General features: G+C 41.1%; 1 protein-coding gene across 2 annotated transcripts in view; it reads left to right on the top strand.

Annotated features, from left to right (window-relative positions):
• The window catches only part of LOC112258472 (parvalbumin-7), a 50,147-nt gene that overhangs the window by 26,084 nt on the left and 3,865 nt on the right, over window positions 1–20,198 (top strand). Inside the window, exon 1 of one of the 2 annotated variants that reach the window (XM_042327297.1) lies at window positions 13,669–13,775. The exons of the other annotated variant lie outside the window; for it this stretch is intronic. The gene's annotated coding sequence lies outside the window, so the exon portion shown is untranslated. Of the gene's footprint in view, window positions 1–13,668; window positions 13,776–20,198 lie in introns of those variants that run through there. 2 annotated transcript variants of the gene reach the window in all.

Genomic DNA, 20,198 nt, shown 5'->3' with positions numbered 1-20,198 from the left:
GGGATAGTGCTTTAATGGCAATGTGGGTGACATCTATTGCTCCTTTCGTATTTGGGAACCCATTGACAGCAAAGAAACCCCTCTTACATCAACCTGTTGTGCGATGGTGTATGGAAAGTGTACATAACGGTTTGTTTTGCTGATTATGCACATTGGCACATGGAGGTCTGTGAGATGCAGATCAGCGAAGTCCAGCTGAAAAGTGCCCATTGCCAAAACCCGCCGCTGGATGGCACTTGGATGTGCACCGGAATGGAACGTGTTCGCCTTTTTAAAGTAGGTCTAAATCCTTGCTCAAATCCTACAAGATTGGTTTTGGGAAACATCTGCTGGCCCCAAAAAAAGTCTCACCTTTCTCTAAAAACAAGCTCTCTGTGAAATGCGTTGTGTGACAAAGCCTTGAACAGAGCAAGATCAGTCTTCTCTCATTCGATATACCATTATGTCAGTGTTTTATAGTATTTCAACAATGGTTTCACTTTCACACATGCCTCTAATTTAACAAATTACTGTACTTTATTTGAATTATTATCTTAACTGATGTGGTCGAATTATATGATATAGATGTCAAGAAATGTTGCATGAATTCACAATGGAAATACAATAAAATAGAAAAATGATTGAATTATTACTCACAAATTCACACAATTTCTACACTCCCTTGAATGTTTTCTCATTTTGCTGCCTTAATTCAATCTAAAAAGGGGTTACATTTGATTTTGTCCTACAAATCAACACAACCTACTCCACATTTTCAAAGTGAAAAAAAGTGTTCCACAAAAATACCAGTATCATAATTGGATAAGTCTCCACCCTGCGAGGTAAAACTTGGTGGAAGCACCTCTGGCAACCATTACAGCTGTGAATCATTTTCATTAAGATTCTACCAACTTTTAGGGCAACATACAGTGCCTTCAGAAAGTATTAACACCCCTTGACTTTTCCCAAATTTTGTTGTGTTACAGCGTGATTTAAAAATGTATTAAATATAGATTTTTTTTATGGACAATAGCCCATATTGTCAAAGTGGAATTATGTTTTTCGAAATGTTTACTAATTAATTAGAAATGAAAAGCTGAAATGTTTTGAGTCAATAAGTATTCAACCCCCTTATGACAAGCCTAAATAAGTTCAGGAGTAAACATTTGATTAACAAGTTACAAATAAGTTGCATTGACTTACTATGTGTGCCGTAATAGTATTTAACATAATTCTTGACTATCTCATCTCTGTACCCCACACATACAATTATCTCTAAGGTCCCTCAGTCAAGCCGTATATTTCAAACACAGATTCAACCACCAAAAACAGGAAGGTTTTCCAATTCTTCGCAAAGAAGGGCACCTATTGGTAGATGAGTAAAAATGTAAAAAAAGAAGACGTTGAATATCCCTTTGAGCATGGTGAAGTTATTACTTACACTTTGGATGGTGTATCAATACACCCAGTCACTACAAAGAAATCGGTGTCCTTCCTAACTCAGTTATAGGAGAGGAAGGAAACCGCTCTGGGATTTCACCATGAGGCCAATCGGGATTTTAAAACAGTTACAAAGTTTAATAGCTGTGATAAAAGAAAACTGAAGATGGATCAACAACATTGTAGTCACTCCACAATACTAACCTTATTGACAGAGTGAAAAGAAGAAAGCCTGTAGAGAATACAAATATTACAAGACATGCATCCTGTTTGCAACTAGGCACTAAAGTAAGGCTGCAAAAAACGTGGCAAAGCAATTAACTTTTAGTACTGAATACAAAGTGTTATGTTTGGGGGAAATTCAATACAGCATTTTACTGAGTACAACTCTCCATATTTCAAGCATTTTGTTAGCTGCATCATGTTACGGGTATGCATTTAATGGTTAAGGACTGTGGAGTTGTTCAGGATAAAAAATAAATGGAATGGAGCTAAGCATAGGCATAATCCACCGGGAAAATCTGGTTCTGTCTGCTTTCCACCAGACACTGGGAGATTAATTCACCATTCAGCTGGACAATAACCTAAAACACCAAATATACACTGGAATTGCTTACTATGTTGTTTCTACTGAGCATACAGTATGTACAGTATGTATGTATAGAGCATAATGTATTTACAGTTTTATTCACATGTTTTCAAGTTCTGGTGACAAATCATGCTTTCCGATTATTGCATAGATTGTAATGGACACCTATGATGTGTGTAAAATACTTTTTTGAAGGTTGTACTGATTATAATGAGCTAATACTAATACATTTTCCAGCTATGTGTGGCGCCATGTTTGTTGACATTATACAATACATTCTGGGTGTCACGTAAACGTCTATCAGACCAAAGATGTTGAAGGAATGGTTCACTCATCTTTCTAATAAACTTACGCTATTGAATGAAGGGAAGGGAATGATCGTATACGACACACCCCCTTCAACATGCATAATGCAAATAGACCAAATTTATCTTGTCTCCTTGTATTATCTTTGGTTGACGTGAAAAAATAAACATGGTGGCATGCACAAACTACCCATCATTGGAATCCTTTTGATTTCTAGAAAGTGTTTTACTCAATCATTTTGATCAATGTTGATCTCACCAGTGATGCGATTACTTTTAATAGTAATTGCTATTAGCTAATTCATATTGTAGTTTCTGTCAGCCGAGAGTTCTATAAATATGACCGCTTGTGTTATGTCAATCTTTCCTCAGTTAGCGATAGGACTAATGTGCTCTACATTTTCCGGTTTGGATGATTGTGTATGCTGTCGCTACTTCTGTGAATGTCTGAACATTGCATCCAAAAATACCTTTGTAAGGACTGTGTTTGTGCAAAATCTTTCCGTGAAAAAACAGTGTGGCTAGCTCAAATGCTGGCTGTCGTGTCCATCAAAACTAGATGTTCTAAAAAAGCATTCTAATCACACCGGTTTGAGCGTACGCTCCAGGGACCACTGTAGAATGAACACACCCATTTGTTGGTGCATGTGAAAAGGTTCAATCCATTTTAATCCCAGTTTGTAACACAACAAAATGTGGAAAAGTTGAAGGGGTGTGAATACTTTCTGAAGGCACTGTTTTTGTCAAAATTGCTCATTAAAATTATTTGATGAAAAAAGTATTTTTGGCCTGCTATTAGCCCATACAAACTTATTGGATAACATATTCACTACATGGAACCACAGATAGTCCCCCCAAAAATATCAAAAGGAAGTTTGCTCTGAAGTGTCTCTCCTATATCTGAGAGATATAAGAAAGATCAGGAAACATTTATTTGTATTTAACTCCATATTTTTGCCATTAAACAGTCTCCATATATGCTATACATCCAGACATGTTTTCAACTGGTAGCGGGACCTTCAGACGAGTTTTGTGAGGCCTGTGGGCGTTCGTGAGAGTCTCCCCATTGCACAGAGGAGGTAGTCCAAACGGTATTAGTGGGTAGCCCAAGCATAGTCCAAACGGTATTAGTGGGTAGCCCAAACGTAGTCCAAACGGTATTAGTGGGTAGCCCAAACGGTATTAGTGGGTAGCCCAAACGCTATTAGTGGGTAGCCCAAACGCTATTAGTGGGGCCCAAACGGTATTAGTGGGTAGCCCAAACGTAGTCCAAACGGTATTAGTGGGTAGCCCAAACGGTATTAGTGGGTAGGCCAAACGTAGTCCAAACGGTATTAGTGGGTAGCCCAAACGGTATTAGTGGGTAGCCCAAACGGTATTAGTGGGTAGCCCAAACGGTATTAGTGGGTAGCCCAAACGTAGTCCAAACGGTATTAGTGGATAGCCCAAACGTAGTCCAAACGGTATTAGTGGGTAGCCCAAACGTAGTCCAAACGGTATTAGTGGGTAGCCCAAACGTAGTCCAAACGGTATTAGTGGGTAGCCCAAGCGGTCCGGACGATACAGACAGAAGCTGTGTTAGACTTTCTGTAAGCACTGTATTTTTCCCCCAGTCACTAGACTACGCTTGACAAGCAGTTCCCTTATTCCACCACTTGGCACTGTGTGTACACATGGTCATGGTTGTGTGTAAATGTACGCACCTTCTCAAGCAAACATTTACATGGATAAATCTCACACTTTGAGTGGAAATGATCTCACCCATGGTTTACGCACATATTTGGGCCTATGCATGACTGAGAAATGAGGTCCCTGGTGTGCAGTCAGCTACTATTCTATCTTAAAAGATTAAACTGAAGCTGGGAATATTTACTTTTATTTTGTTTCAAAAATGTTCTTTTATCTTTTTTAACCAGTGATCCCTCTATGACTTGTCTCAGATGTAACAGCATGGGTTGGATATTCTATATTTATGATAAAAGATTCATTGTTTCCGTTTGTTCATACAAATCATGAATGATTCAGATAGAGAGTTGTTCAAAGACTCTGAGAAATATCACCCGATACCCCAATTAGAAGACAATGGCTTGTGTGTGCATGCGTGCGTGCGGTCTGTGTGCGTGCATGCGTGTGTGTGTGTGCGCGCATTTGTGTATGTGTACATGTGTGTGTGTGTGTGTGTGTGTGTGTGTGTGTGTGTGTGTGTGTGTGTGTGTGTGTGTGTGTGTGTGTGTGTGTGTGTGTGTGTGTGTGTGTGTGTGTGGTGTGGCCCATTAAATTGGGATTGTGTCGACTAGAATTCCCCAAATAAGTGTGAATAAAAATGAACCAACATTTTGGTTAGTTTCTCCGAAACTGAAATGTGATATTTTGTGAATGTAATTTCTTCTGAGCGAGATAACAACAGTTACTGGGGTAAAGCTCATTCCCTATATTGAGCACATCTGAAAAACCACTTCAAAATCTGCGACACACTTTCAAACCTAACACCGCCTATACTTTACATACAGTATATGTTACGAAATAAATAGCCCAAAGCAATTAATGCTTCTTTAGGTAATTACACTATGGTGCTATTGCATCGACCATGATAAATATAATGGGTACATCCCAAATGACACCCAATTCCCTATATAGTGCCATTATGGACACACTCTAATGACTGGCACAGCTGAGGGATATTAGAGTATAGTGGATCGATGTGCACGGGGGTGCATTAACTTGGCTTAATTGCTCTATGGTGGCTACTCCTTGGCTCCCATACACTGCCCACACACACACACACATAAGTACACACACACACACACGCTGCCCATACATATACACACACAAACACACACACACAGAGAGCGAGAGAGAGAGAGAGAGACACACACACAGAGACACCCCCCCTGATAGCCCATGTAACAGCTAATTGATTGTGTGAAGTAATAATACAGACCTTCCCAACCAAGCGACTCAAGGCATCCTTCACCTGCGAACAGACTTCGATTTTAACTGCAATGCGGCTGGGTCCCGGGGAAGAACAGGGAGCGTAGAGTTAACGGCAGTGGTTTGTTAAATGGCCCTTCAAGAAGCCTATTGTATTTGTTCACATGTGAAGACACTCCAATCCAACATCTTGTCTGCGTTCTAAATGGACGTACCCCTGACTGAGTGGATGTGCGGGCCAGTCGGTCGGTGTTGATGTTTCAATTTCAAGTGGTGTGTGTTCTGTCTTTGTGAGCGCTGCCGTCTCTTTAATGTTTTTATAATGTGGTACATTTGGCAACACAGACAGAGATAGCATATCCCCCTAAATGGACACGAGTCAGAACCAGCGCCAGCCTTTCAAATCTGTTCAACAACAACTATTACTGAACAAAAATATAAATGCTACATGTAAAGACATTTTCCGTACGCACAAAAAGCTTACTTCTGTCAAATGTTGTGCACAAATTTGCTTATCCCTGTTAGTGATCATTTCTCCTTTGTCAAGATAGTCCAGCCACCTGACAGGTTTGGCATATCAAGAACCTGATTAAACAGCATGATCATTACACAGGTGTACCTTGTGCTGGGGACAATAAAAGGCCACTCTAAAATGTTCAGTTTTGTCACACAACACAATGCCACAGATGTGGAATTGGCATGCTGACTGCAGGAATGTCTACCAGGGTCATGTTGGCATGAAGGGTCGGGAGGCAGATGCAGGAATGCGTAATATATTTTTTAATTAAGCCCAAATTACGGCGTGCCGTGTAAAGGCACAGGGACAAAGACCAAACAAACACGGAACAAAACACAGGGTAGAAACAAAAGAGCGAGGAGTACCTCGAATAAATAACACATGAGCACATATGATTAACCCACGGGACGAGACCTGTAATCATCTGCGCAATCCACAAGGGCACGAAAGCACAAAACACACAGCACAGGTACTCACGCACCAACGGGCATTATAACAATAATCGTCAAAACCATGGAAACCAAAGGGCACATATATACAAATACTAATCAGTGGGAATAGGGGACAGGTGTGCGTGATGAAAGTTCCAGAAGGATCCGTGACAACCAGAGCTTTTGCCAGATAATTGAATGTTAATTTCTCTACCATAAGCCACCTCCAATGTCATTTTAGAGAATTTGTCAGTACATCCAACTGGCCTCATAATCGCAGACTATGTGTAACCACGCCAGATCTCCACATCCGGCTTCCTCACCTGCGGGATCGTCTGAGACCAGCCACCTGGACAGCTGATCAAACTGAGTATTCTGTCTGTAATAAAGCCCTTTTGTGGGGAAAAACTCATTCTAATTGAAAGTCCTGGCTCCCCAGTGCGTCGGCCTATGCCTTCCCACCCATAGCTGTGAACCTGCCCAGTGAAGTGAAATCCATAGATTAGGACCTAATGAACTGATTTCCTTATATGAACAGTAACAGTAAATTTGTTTAAATTGTTGCATGTTGCGTTTACATTTTTGTTCAGTATACATTTAGGGGAATAATGATCATTGTAGTAGTTATTATAATGCTGTGGTGGCCATTTGGGGGTGCAGTTTAAGCCTGACTGCATCTAATGTCAAGTGAACTTTAGTGCTCTTGCTGCCTCAGGCCTTGAGCTGGTGTTGTGCTCTCTGTATATATTAGAGCTACTATTTACAGTCTTATCACAGTTCATTCACACTACATACTGCACCCACACATCTGACACATGTAGCCTAGGACTTCAAGGTCAAACTGATCTTGGTGTGCGTATGTGTGTGTGTGTGTGTGTGTGTGTGTGTGTGTATCAACATGCATGCTTGCATTTTTGTGCTTGCGTGGTGGTGTGATTCTCAAGTGACACGGTTATAAATGTCATGTTGTCAGTTGGCCTACAGAGGAAGAGAAGGTATCACTGACTCGCTGACATCCTTCCTAAAACAAACAGGAGCACACTGATATTAGAACCCAAGGAGAGCTACAAAATGTATGACAAAAATGCAAACTGGCCAGCATCCAACATTAGTTATGACGACATCGCCAGGGATACAGTGTCTGTCTCCCATAAAACATTTGTAGCATCGCCGGGTGCAACTCAACACCTATCTCTTGAGTTGTAAGTCGACAGATGCTCCTGAGGAATCTCCTCACCCTCTACTCCATCTCCCCAACTCCCTCCCTCTCGCTCACTCGCTCTCCCTCCCTCCTCAAACTCACATTTCCTCACCTTCCTTTCGCTCATACCTACCTCTTCAAATCCCCACACCCTTCTACTCTCCCTCTCTTCCCTCTCCTCATATCGCTTTCCCCGTGTTCTTCCTCTTTCCTCATATCTCCCCTTCACAACCTCATATTCTCCCAAAGCCTGTCTCTCTGGTCCCAAGGCACCTGCTGAAGGGATTACACACCTCCCTGTGCCAAGTCCAGTACAGACCAGCTCTGATACTCCCAGCGTCCCAAATGGCACCTTATTCCCTACGTAGTGCACTACTTTTGACCAGAGCCCTTAGGACCCTGGTCAAAAGGAGTATATTGCATGTAGGACTAGGGTACCATTTGGGACGTATCCTCCGTGTGAATAACCCACCCCATCATCTATGTTGAGGTTCAGCTTTTCTATTGCGGCCACCGTCATCTCAAAGGGCTTTCAAGACTTATTGAAATGATTTAGTTCAGATTTGTTGGCGCGGTTCACATTGGTTGTCCATACTGGTGTGACGAACGGGGTCTGTTAGCCTGCTAAGCTAAAGCCTAACTTGAGGAGCTGACACAAGTCTTCAGGTCTAAGAAAAGGTTAGGCTACTAATCATGCGAGCGCAGTTCACCGAATCACCTCCATTACACTGTCCATCGTTGGTAATTGATTGAGGTTGACGACAAGACACTGGCATCCATCTTATTTTTTTCCTTATAGATTGAGCAATCTTCCTTCATCACATCCAACCAAAACTCTATTTGACCTCTTTTACTCCCTGCCTCTCCTTTCTCTTTCTTCCTGTCTCTTTTCTCTGTATCTTCTGCACACTGCTTCTCTCCTAGCCTCCTGACTGGCCCATCATTCTTCCTGTCTCTTTCCTCTGTATCTTCTGCACACTACTTCTCTCATAGCCTCCTGACTGGCCCATCATTCTTCCTGTCTCTTTCCTCTGTATCTTCTGCACACTACTTCTCTCATAGCCTCCTGACTGGCCCATCATTCTTCCTGTCTCTTTCCTCTGTATCTTCTGCACACTGCTTCTCTCCTAGCCTCCTGACTGGCCCATCATTCTTCCTGTCTCTTTCCTCTGTATCTTCTGCACACTACTTCTCTCTGCCTCTGACTGGCCCATCAGCCTTTCCTCTGATCTTCTGGCTTCCATCATTCTTCCATCAGTCTTCCTGTCTCTTTCCTCTGTATCTTCTGCACACTACTTCTCTCCTAGCCTCCTGACTGGCCCATCATTCTTCCTGTCTCTGTGTGTCTCTTGGTATTCCTCAGCCCTGCAGCATTCTGTCTTTTCTTGCATCAGAAGATGCTCGCGGCGCGAAATAGCGTTACATCATTGCAACGGAACGGCTGATCATGCGGAGTGAGAGAAGAAGCCCAGCCGTCTTAATGTTTCAAATGCAGACTCCTATTTGATAAGGCTAAGGGAGGATCCCTGCAGATGGACGACCCAGTAGCTCCTTTATTAAATAACTAATTAATTTCTGTCCCATGGGCGTCCAGCTCTCATTCTCCCCTCATTCCCTCTGTCAGGACCCATGGATGTCCTTGTCCATCTTGTTCTCTCTCTCTCTCTCTCTCTCTGGACAGTATCTCATTCCATTGCCTCTCCATTTCCTACCCTTGGTCTTTCTGTCGCTCTTTACACCTTTCATGTTCCCTTCATCCATTGTTCCCTTGTTCCCTTCATCCCTGTCAGTGTCATTTTTCGCTCTGCGTCTCCCTTGGAGAAAATGCTGAAACAGAGAAATGTAATAGTTGAAGGGAGGACGATGATTCTCTGTAATAGGTCTGTCATGTGATGTCCCACAGCAGGCCAGACAGCCGGTAACAGTCATGCCCCTACATACCCACACCTAATGCCAGGTGGCAAGGCTCAGCACAGCACAGCTAAACAAGTAAACAATGCATTGCTTTCAGTGGTTTGCTGAAACAGACTTCACCAGTATTTCCCTGGATACTGATGATACAGTAAATAAACCAGGTGGCAAGAAAGAGCTAGTACTCCAAAATGTACATAAAAAAAGAAAAATAAATGCTAACGTGTTTATTTAAACTGTGGTTGTTTCAAGCCTTCATAATCGTCCAACTTTTCATCCAGACCCACACTGTTCTGCAAAGATGACATTTGGAGATCCCATTACCTCTCATCTCACCCTGGACCAGCCGCACAGCCCTGACTTCTGCTTCTTCAAAAGCTGTCAGTTTCAAAGGGAATGAGATTTTGTCTGTTTTAGCTGAGCTTTTTTTAGGACTTTTTCAAAGCTTCCCTCCGTCCCCGTCCCCTCTCTTTCTCTCCCTGGAATTCAGCTTCCTCTAAAACGTATTCAGTTTTATTCTCTCACTTTGTCTTCATCAGAATAACTCTGTCTTTGTTATTCCAGGCAGGGAAACGGGGAAATATTTAAACATATTTGTGCTTTCTTCAGCCACAGGAAGTGGCTCTCGCTAGGAAGTGTGTTTTAAAGAGAAGGCCACCAGAAATGTAAAAACTAAATATGTGGGTTGGAAAAAGTTTGTTTCATATTACAACTTTGTTTAAGAGTAGGCCAAGTGTGAACATGTCAGTGTGTTCAACAAACTGGCTGAGACAGACTGAAATCAAACACTCAAAGACCTTTACTGGAAATGACTTACAACTGAACTCATTACAGTTTGAAATCAAATCAAGCGTTATTTGTCACATGCTTCGCAAACAACAGGTGTAGACTAACAGTGAACTGCTTACTTACGGGCCCTTTCCAACAATACAGAGGGAAAAAAAGAGAAATAGTAGAAAAAAAGATAAAATAATAACACAAGCCATATTCTAAAATGTATTAAATCATTTTTTCCCCTCATCAATCTACACGCAATACCCCATAATGAAAAAGCTAAAAACAGATTTAAAAAAAAAAATATGTGCACATTTATTAAACATAAAAACCTGAAATACCAGCTCTTGACCTGTTCCACAACAGCCCGTCGATGTGCATTGTGTGCTTTGTTGGGGATAAACAACAAAAACACGCACTCCTTTAAACGAACCAACAAGGAACTTTTGATTTCCTCATTAACATGCTAGTCAGAACACATTTTATTGATACATCCATTTTCAAGTCAACCTCAACAAAAACCTTTCAAATGAACAGAAATGTTAATAAAAAGTCATTTTGAATCAAAGAAGCAGATAATTCCATCACCTTCCATAAAATCCCTTACAAAACCACGACGTGTCAAAATTTGTTATATTATTTTCCTCGAAAGGTTTTTGATGGTGTCTGGTGCCATGCCTGTTAATAACAGCTAGGGCATTGGGGTGAAAAAACCCCGTTCAACACTGATTTCCATACAACCTGTTTATGTATCTCACCAACCTTAGGCCCGCCTTTCTGCTTCCCGCTTCCCCCTAGCACCACCCCTCCACCCAGGGAAAGTCAGTGACCAGAAACCGGCCGGGCATTTCCTTGAGGTCCCCACACCAACCCATTTTTTTGCAGACCCTTCAATATTAGCCCCCCAAAAATTGTATCACCGACCCACTGAGCTAAAGATGGACCAGCCTATCTGTTATTTTCCCGAGCTGCCCTACGGCCAGTCCGTTTCTGCCACCACCCTGGCTTCACCACTGAGCACCACAGTCATCCCTCCCCGAGAGAGACCCAGACAACAAACAAGCACGCTGTGGGGTTAAGTCAAGCCTCTTGGTGGCTCTTGGCTGCATGGCCCTGAAAGGCAGAGAGAGGAGGATGATACATTTAGTCTAAGGAAGGTTGGAGAGCACACAAGTTTAGTGGAAGAAATGAAGAAAGGGGCTCCTTAAAAGGAGGGTACTGTATATACCTCTTCATGCAGTGAACGGAAGGCGGAAGGGATGCTCTCTTGAAAGGAAAGAAAGGAGAGAAAGAGTTAAAAAAAGATGAAAGTGCCTGAGCGCATTAGAATTGGATGGGGGAATAACATTCCCATGAGTGGTAGCAGAGGGAATAAGGGACAGGAGAAACAGAGGGAGAAATTATAGAGTGGTAAATGATAGTGGTAAATTGTAGAGAAGTACAGATGGGGAGGTGTTCCACATCAAAGTCATTGATTGGAAATATGTCACGATGACTCGACGTCTAATCAAACTGCGTGATTAACCTCGTTTGAGAAATGCATGTCATTCCAGAAACAAAACTTCTGCTCCATAAACGGTCCCAATGAGGTAAGGTAAGAAGGTTTAATAGCAACAGTCACTGAGGTCCCCTACAGAGCAGAAAATCCCTCCTCATCACACCATGTCCCAGTACATTTATACATGGGAGCTCAGTGGCCCACACCACCACCACAACCACCACCACCACCCCCACCCCTATCCAATAGTAAACCTATTTATTGCTCTCTTTATGTACAGTACAGTTGCACCGCAGCCCACATCACAGTCCCTATCTCTAGCCTTCAAAACCCACCTTTCCAAAGGTCAATGACTAAACACACATGCATGCTTGCGCACACACACACACACTGTACACACACACACAATCCCCCCCATCCCCCCACCCAAACACACACACTTCAATAATATCACAGACATGGAAACAGCTGATGTGTGCAGTCCACTGGTACAGCCATAATCAGTAATACATATCTATATACGACAGGCTTTGGAGATTCCTGACGGGGTGCTGCTTGCGCCAGAGTGACCCAAGCCTCTATGTTCTGTGGTTAATTGATGCTGAGACCCTGTTTGGATTCTCTCCCCACAAATTAATATAGTCTGTGTCCCAAATGACACTCTGTTCCCTATATAGTGCACTACTTTTGACCACACCTACACTGTACACATATAAGATCTTCATTTGATCACTCTTTTGTTGCTGAGAATTCACATTTAAACATGTTATGTCAACAGTATTGCACTTTTCATGTAGTCTCATTTTTACCAGCTGTATACAGGAAATAGGGTGCCATTTTTTGGACAAACTCATATGAGCATAGCGCATAAGGTAGCCCACGGATATCAGATTTCAGTTACAGTTATGATCATGGACGTAAAAATAAGTCATGATTGTTCAGGATTTACCTTCAGTTTGGCTTTGCCTTGTGTCTGCTAAATATAGATTCATTAGGGACAGACAAAGAAAGGAATAAGATAACGAAGGTGGATATAAAGGGACGGATTAAGGAAGTTGGCTAATGGTTTTAATCCCCCATGAGAAAGAATGGTAGATGAGAGAGACTTTGAGATAGGGATGGGCGTAAATTAGAAATTACAATTAGAAAAAAAAAACTGAAAAATACCCTAAAGACCAATGTATCAAAATAAAATATAAAGATACCTTTGCAAAGTATTGTATTTTATTGAAATACATGTCTTTTGTATTAAAAAATACAGATATACATTTTCAACTAACCGGGACGAACAGAAACAACATTCTCAATAATGGTTACAGAAACTTCTTACTTGCTATGACTGTAATATGTTGTTGTTTATCTACCTTACTTAAATGCACTGTCACTCTGGATAAGAGTGGCTGCTCAATTACCAAAAATGTATATATGTATACATTAAGTTAATTTAGCAGATAGTCTTATCACTCCATAGTGCCGTCAGACTTTTGATAACAATGTAGGGTGAAAGAGGGCCACAAAATATTTGAACTTCTATAAAGAAATGGTATAGAAAAGTATTTTGTCATTTGAAAAATACAGTTTTTGAAAAGATATTGTTACAAAGTACATTGGACTGTAGTTCGGCCCAGTGTAATACAACGTAGAAAATACTCAGAAGTAGTTCAAATACGTATTTCAAATACATGTAACAGAACTACTACCTATCTCTGCTTTGAGAATGGTTTAAGTGTGAGAGACAGGGGACGTTGGCGGACGGAGGGCTTAGGAGATGAAGAGAGTGACAGAGAGAGAGAGAGAGAGAGGAAGAAAGAGAGAGAGAGATATAAACACAGAAAGAGAGAGTTTGTGAGAAAGAGTGACATCAAAGGAGGATTTAAGGACAGAGCCCCCTGAGCGGGAGAAAATAAGGTAAGAAAATCAGATGGGTGGAGGGAAGGCAAGAAAGAGCTAGAGCAAAGAAAAAGGTGTCAGGTGGAATGGGTGCTGGAGACTGAGCAGGTGATTATTAATAGCAGGGGTTTGATTAGTTAAGTGTGGTTTAAAGGTAGCGATAGGGTTTCCATCTTTCCCTCCTAAAATAGGCGGAGGGGAGGAGTATAAAAAAGAAAGGAGTGGACCCTCGTCTCTTTATCAGACCTCCACCCTACCTCTCTGGCCCATTTCTCCATCTCCTCCATACTACTCCTCACCTTAACTCAGGTAAGGCTGCGTGCTTTGGTCAACAACCAGGATTGGGGTCAATTTCATTCAGCCAAATCAGGAAGTAAACATTGGGATTTCAGTTTACTTCCTGTATTGACTGAATTGAAATGGAATTGACCCCAACCCTAGTAATAACATGGAAGAGGTTTCATAAATTGGTCACCACAGTAGAGAATATCTATAATTCAATTTTAGGCAGTTTTGCAGTACACTTACTAACAACTACTTTGGGGGGAAAATGACAAAAAGTATACGCAAAGTTGAGGGTAAGCTCTTGTTTAAGTATGTAGGTAGTTACGTGTTGGAAAATAGCATGAGTAGGTGCAATTTGTGGTATTCGTTGTATAATGGGAATGGCTACTGTATAAAGAATATGAACCAAATGACCAAACCTTTCAATAATGATGAAGAGGACATTAACTAAGTATGGTGCAAATTGCTGACACTGGGAAATTGTATTTATGAATTACATTTTTTAACTAAGCCGCCTCTCCGGACCATAACCTTCCCTCATTATCATTCTGTATGTGATTACGTTGAGTCGTTGAGTATGATTAGTGCATTTGCATGATACTCATATCTCTATGTTAATGCATATTCATGGAGTCAGTGAACTGTTTTAGTGGCTATAGCCCTTGTTAATTAAACAGAGACAAATAACAACTCAATAGGGCTCTGGTCAAAAGTAGTGCACTATATAGGGAATAGGGTGTCATTAGGGACATTTTTAATGTGTTGTTTGTGTGTCATAATGAAATATGTACGACTTCAAGACTTCAGATGTTGATTTAAATGCTAATGGATAGCTTAAGCGACTTACACATTTCTATTTATTTAATGATATTATATTATTCTGTTTGTGTTTTATGTAAATGTCTCGTGACGTGGTTTCGTTATTGACATGTTTGGAATTTGCATGTAGATTATTGATTGTCCCATTGTCCAAAATTGAATTATGAGATGATGTGATTAGTTGATTAGACAAGATTACATTATCATAGCGGTACCTTTCTATGCCAGCCAGGAGAGTCCCTACTACTACACAATGCCTATTGTTGTGGCTGCTCAGTCATTGAATTGTGGGTACTTTGGTATCCAGACCTGGGTTTGGATACTATTTTAAATATTTTTATCAGCCTATCAACCTACCTGGACAACCAGATGGGCAAGGTTTGCACTCGGACAGCTCTATTGGTTCCATTGCAACAGTCAAATTTAGTCAAGTACAGTTAAAGTATTTGAAACAAATTTTGAAAGTATTTTAACCCAGGTCTGATTGTTTAGTTGTACTGTGGTGGTGCAGCAGGTAGGTAGCTCAGCAGTTATTTTCAGCACCAATGCCATGAGATAAGATAGGGGACTTTGGTGTTATGTCCAAAGATGATCCCCCACAATCCATCTGGGTGTTGTTATTATGGCCGTGCCACTAGGACCACTGCTCTTTGTGTTTTGATATTGTTAGCAGGACGAGAGTCTGACTCCACTTTTTTATAATGAAATCAATGACTTGCTGAATCAATAGCATTTGTTCTGATGGACCGTGAATAGCAAACATTAGATTGGATACACTTAGCACAAGATAGCAGCCATAACTAAAGACATCATTACCGTTGGAGCTACAGCATTGTATTGTAGCCACCCAGTTGACCTGTTCTCGACACACTTTCAGCTATTCATTTACAAGTTGGCTATTATTCTGAAACAAAATCCTCAAATGAAATGTTTCTGCTGTAAAGTATGCTAAAAACAAGCACAGTCCCCAATTTGTTGTGTTTAAAATCATTCTGATTCACTTACATAGTGAGTGTTTACATGTCAAAACAACTGTAAGTAAGAGCTCTACGAGGTACAGTTGAAGTCGGAAGTTTACATACACTTAGGTTCAACAACTCCACAAATTTCTTGTTAGCAAACTATAGTTTTTCCAATGATTGTTTACAGACAGATAATTTCACTTATAATTCACTATAATTCACTACTATTCACTATATCCCAGTGGGTCAGAAGTTTACATACACTAAGTTGACTGTGCCTTTAAACAGCTTGGAAAATTCCAGAAAATGATGTCATGGCTTTAGAGGCTTCTGATAAGCTAATTGATATCATTTGAGTCAATTGGAGGTGTACCTGTGAATGTATTTCAAGGCCTACCTTCAAACTCAGTGCTTTACATCATGGTAAAATCTAAAGAAAGACCTCCACAAGTCTGGTTCATCTTTGGGATCAATTTCCAAACGAATGTAGGTACCACGTTCATCTGTAAAAACAATAGTACGCAAGTATAAACACCATGGGACCATGTTTGTGTTCTGAACAGGCAGTTAACCCACTGTTCCTAGGCCATCATTGAAAATAAGAATTTGTTCCACTTGCCTAGTAAAATGACCATCATTATGTTTGGAGGCAAATCAATCCCAAAAAAAGCAAAGGGGGAGGCTTACAAGCTGAAGAATACCATCCCAACCGTGAAGCACGGGGGTGGCAGCATCGTGTTGTGGGGGTGCTTTTCTGCAGGTGCACTTCACAATATAGGTAGGAAAATTATGTGGATATATTGAAGCAACATCTCAAGACATCAGTCAGGAAGTTTAAACTTGGTCGCAAATGGGTCTTCCAAATGGACAATGACCTCAAGCATACTTCCAAAGTTCTGGCAAAATGGCTTAAGGAAAACAAAGTCAAGGTACTGGAGTGGCCATCACAAAGCCCTGACCTCAAGCCAATAGAACATTTGTGGGCATAACTGAAAACGTGTGTGCGTCAAGGAGGCCTACAAACCTGACTCAGTTACAACAGTCCTGTCAGGAGGAATGGGCCAAAATTCACCCAACGTATTTTGGGAAGCGTGTGGAAGGGTACCCGAAACGTTTGACCCAAGTTAAACAATTTAAAGGCAATGCTACCAAATACTAATTGAGTGTATGTAAACTTCTGACCCACTGGGAGTGTGATGAAAGAAATAAAAGCGGAAATAAATCATTCTCTCTACTATTATTTTGACATTTCACATTCTTAAAATAAAGTGATGATCCTAACTGACTTTAGACAGAGAATTTTTACTAGGATTAAAAGTCAGGATTTGTGAAAAACTGAGTTTAAATGTATTTGGCTAAGGTGTATGTAAACTTCTGATTTCAACTGTATATGTGTCCCGACACACAATGTTGCAAAATATTATCTCACCAACAGCACACAGACGTACATATATGCATGTACAATAACACACACAAACTCATCCCCACCCCATGGGAGCATGCACACACACACACACACACACACACACACACACACACACACACACACACACACACACACACACACACACTCATAACACTCCCCCCGTGTGCACACCTAACCTATACCAAGCACAAAGATCAAATCTAATTTCACACACGTCACAGACATATTAGCAAAGCCACACATTCATAGACACTCTCACTCACACACTGACACTACAAACGACCGAGTACAAACTTACACATATTATAGTAAACTGAGATCGAGGGGGCTTAACTTAAGTGTCTCGGGTTTCTTGAGACGCAAGTGCATTCTCCCTTGATCCCCAGAACCCTTCTTCCAAACGCACACACACACACACACCATGCAGCTGTTGTACTGAAGGCTAGGAGTCGGTCCATTCTCCTGAGGTGCGGTTGGATTTCCCTCACCTCTGGGTGAGAAGAAGGGCACCGCCGGCTCTCACGCAGGAAAAAAGGAGGGTTTCATATTTCTACTTTTCATTGGAGCCAAAGGGTTAGCCAAATGGAGGAGTGTTAGAAAGGGGTTGGGTGGAAGAAAGCACTATATCTCACTAAGATGAGGCTGACTGTTGAGGCATTCACATAGGACAAACTGTGGAAAGAGGCTAACTACTAAATAGGGTCTTGTAGGATCCTATAGAGAGCAATAGTAATGGCATCTTTTTTGTAGGCACTAACTCCCCCATGGCTCATTGGCCAAAGCCTATGGGGAAATTAATGGGGTGTTTGGAGGGATTTTGGATAAAATGCTAACTTAAAGTCTGTGGTAAACAGACTTAGGAGAATTTGTACGTTTTGTTCCATGAGATAATCTTCATCAGCTAATATCACTTTTTGTGAATTTTGAAGCATTTATGTAATCAAAACAATCATAAACCACATAAGCCTTATGGGAAAACCTGTGACCATGGTAACACATGCAAAATTATGATCTCATGGGAAATAAATGTGACAACGTGGGGATGACACATTCCAACATGTGATACCATGAAACTACACGTGACAACATTTGAGCACGTGAAAACACAGGTGTCGGAGGTCATTGAGAATATTTGACTTTAAACGGCATAATTGACATGCATTCAGTTTAAGCAGTCATGACCCCCTCCAAGTTTAGTCTAGTTCCCAGGACATCACCAACAACCTTTTAAGAACCTTGTGTCATGGTCCTCTGGATTACTTGGGACTAAACCTCAGTTGTGATTTTAACTCACAACTTCTTTGTTGGTAAGGAACCTGAAGTTCCTCCAGCGCCACTGGGCCTGTGGACATAAAAGAGATTGGTCATACATACTGTATATTGCCAAGAATACATGTTTGCATCTTGCCTAAAAGTATACATGTATACAACAACTTCAAGGTGTTATTTCTATACAATGACAGTATGCTGCTGTATTCGGATTTCAATTAGTGTGACCACAGTATAACCTCTTCATTGGTAGCCATCTGAAATGTCCAGCTACACCACCAGGTCTGTGAGCTTAAAAGAGATAGGGCTACAGACTTATTGGCAATAATACATTCCTGTACTTTACTAAAACCTGCCCAGAATCAAGTCAATAATTGCCCAATTATCACCACCAATGTGCATTAACATAAAGCTAGCAGTGCTAGACATAGAGTATACATAAATATTTGGGGGATTTAAACGTTCAACCGCTTGGTTGAGTGCATCAAAGTTTCTGCAGTGCCACCGGGTTCATACTTATTGCTTGGAACGTGTTAAGACATACAAAAAAAGAAGGCTATGGTTAGTGTACAGTGTTGTTCCCTTGGTTACAAAAAAAGTGTCAGTGCTCAACTTTAACATGTGTTGACAATACAACAGAACAGATTAACCGGAACAGCATTTACTTTCACAGGTGGCCAAAAAGAACTGAAAGCCATGCCTCCAGTATTCTGTATTCTGTATTCTGATCTGACATGCTGGATCATAGCTCAATAACCCAACACGTGTTCTGTCCACTATTTAGCCAGCTATGGGTTGCTTTTAACCCAGCATTTTTTTGGAGTGCAGTAGCGATTGCACCTAGAAAGAATTACCATTATACTAGATTATCCACACAAGATATTGACCAGTACCCAGGGCCATATTAAGAAATCATTGGCCCCGGTGCCACAAGCTGTATATTTGGTGTGCTTGCTTGACAAAAACGTTGGACTTTCCGACTGTAGGCAACAAGTAACTGCCAAAATAAAGGAAACACTTGAGTAAATGAGGGATTCAAATGATATGTTATGGTCTGGTGTGAATTTTACTGGCATGGTTTGTTTTAGGTCCACTTGTAGTCTTTATGCCAAGACGCATTGAAGCTATTCCGACAGCTCGTAGCCAAACCCTTCATAGACACTATGTTGGTGTTTCCTTTATTTTGGCAGTTACCTGTATGTGCTTGTGATAACATTTTATCCACAGTAATATTTTTGAAACTATTGTTCCTCTGTGGCTAAATTATGCTCTCTGGTGTATTTTGAGGACGGGCTCCTGTGGTTGAAAAAAAAACCATGTATATATAATAACTGGGTCCCTTATGGGCTTGGGCCCCCGCCCCTGACTCACACAATTGACCAGTCACATGTATCTCCTCCCTTGATCTAACGATTAGCAGGGTGGCACCAGGCAGCAGCAGGCTATCTACACTCATTGAGAGTGGGCTCCTGAATCCTCCTGTGGTTGGCAGTTGCAGAATATTATATATATATAATATATACTATGTATTTTTGGGGTAAGCCCCTGCATTTAGCCGGCCCTGCCAGTACCATGTGAATTCCTGTGTATCTCCGAAGGTACCTAATGTGTACTTCTGACCTTTTATTCTTGCCTATAAATCTGTGGCCACACACCTGGTTGTGTAGCCGGAAATTCAGATTGCTGGCATCCCCCTTACGGAAAAACCACATGATTTCACATGTGGAAAATCACATGAAAAAAATGTGAAGTGTTCCAAAAACACGGTTTCACATGATTTCACATGTGAAATGTTGTGTTTTTTTCTGAAAGGGAAAGGCTTCATAATTCATAAAGGTCATTTTAACTAACTGATATTATCTTATAGAACAAAACGTATAAGATCTCCTAAGCCTGCGTTAACCTCAGACCTTATATTCGGCGTTTATCCCAAAACCCCATTCTTTCCCTATTCATTTCCCCCATAGGAAT

This window comes from Oncorhynchus tshawytscha, linkage group LG09 (assembly GCF_018296145.1).
Source record: "Oncorhynchus tshawytscha isolate Ot180627B linkage group LG09, Otsh_v2.0, whole genome shotgun sequence".
In the NCBI taxonomy this organism is placed as follows: Eukaryota; Metazoa; Chordata; class Actinopteri; order Salmoniformes; family Salmonidae; genus Oncorhynchus; species Oncorhynchus tshawytscha.
The sequence above is the reverse complement of the archived record's forward strand: the minus strand, read 5'-3'. Positions and strand labels throughout refer to the sequence as shown.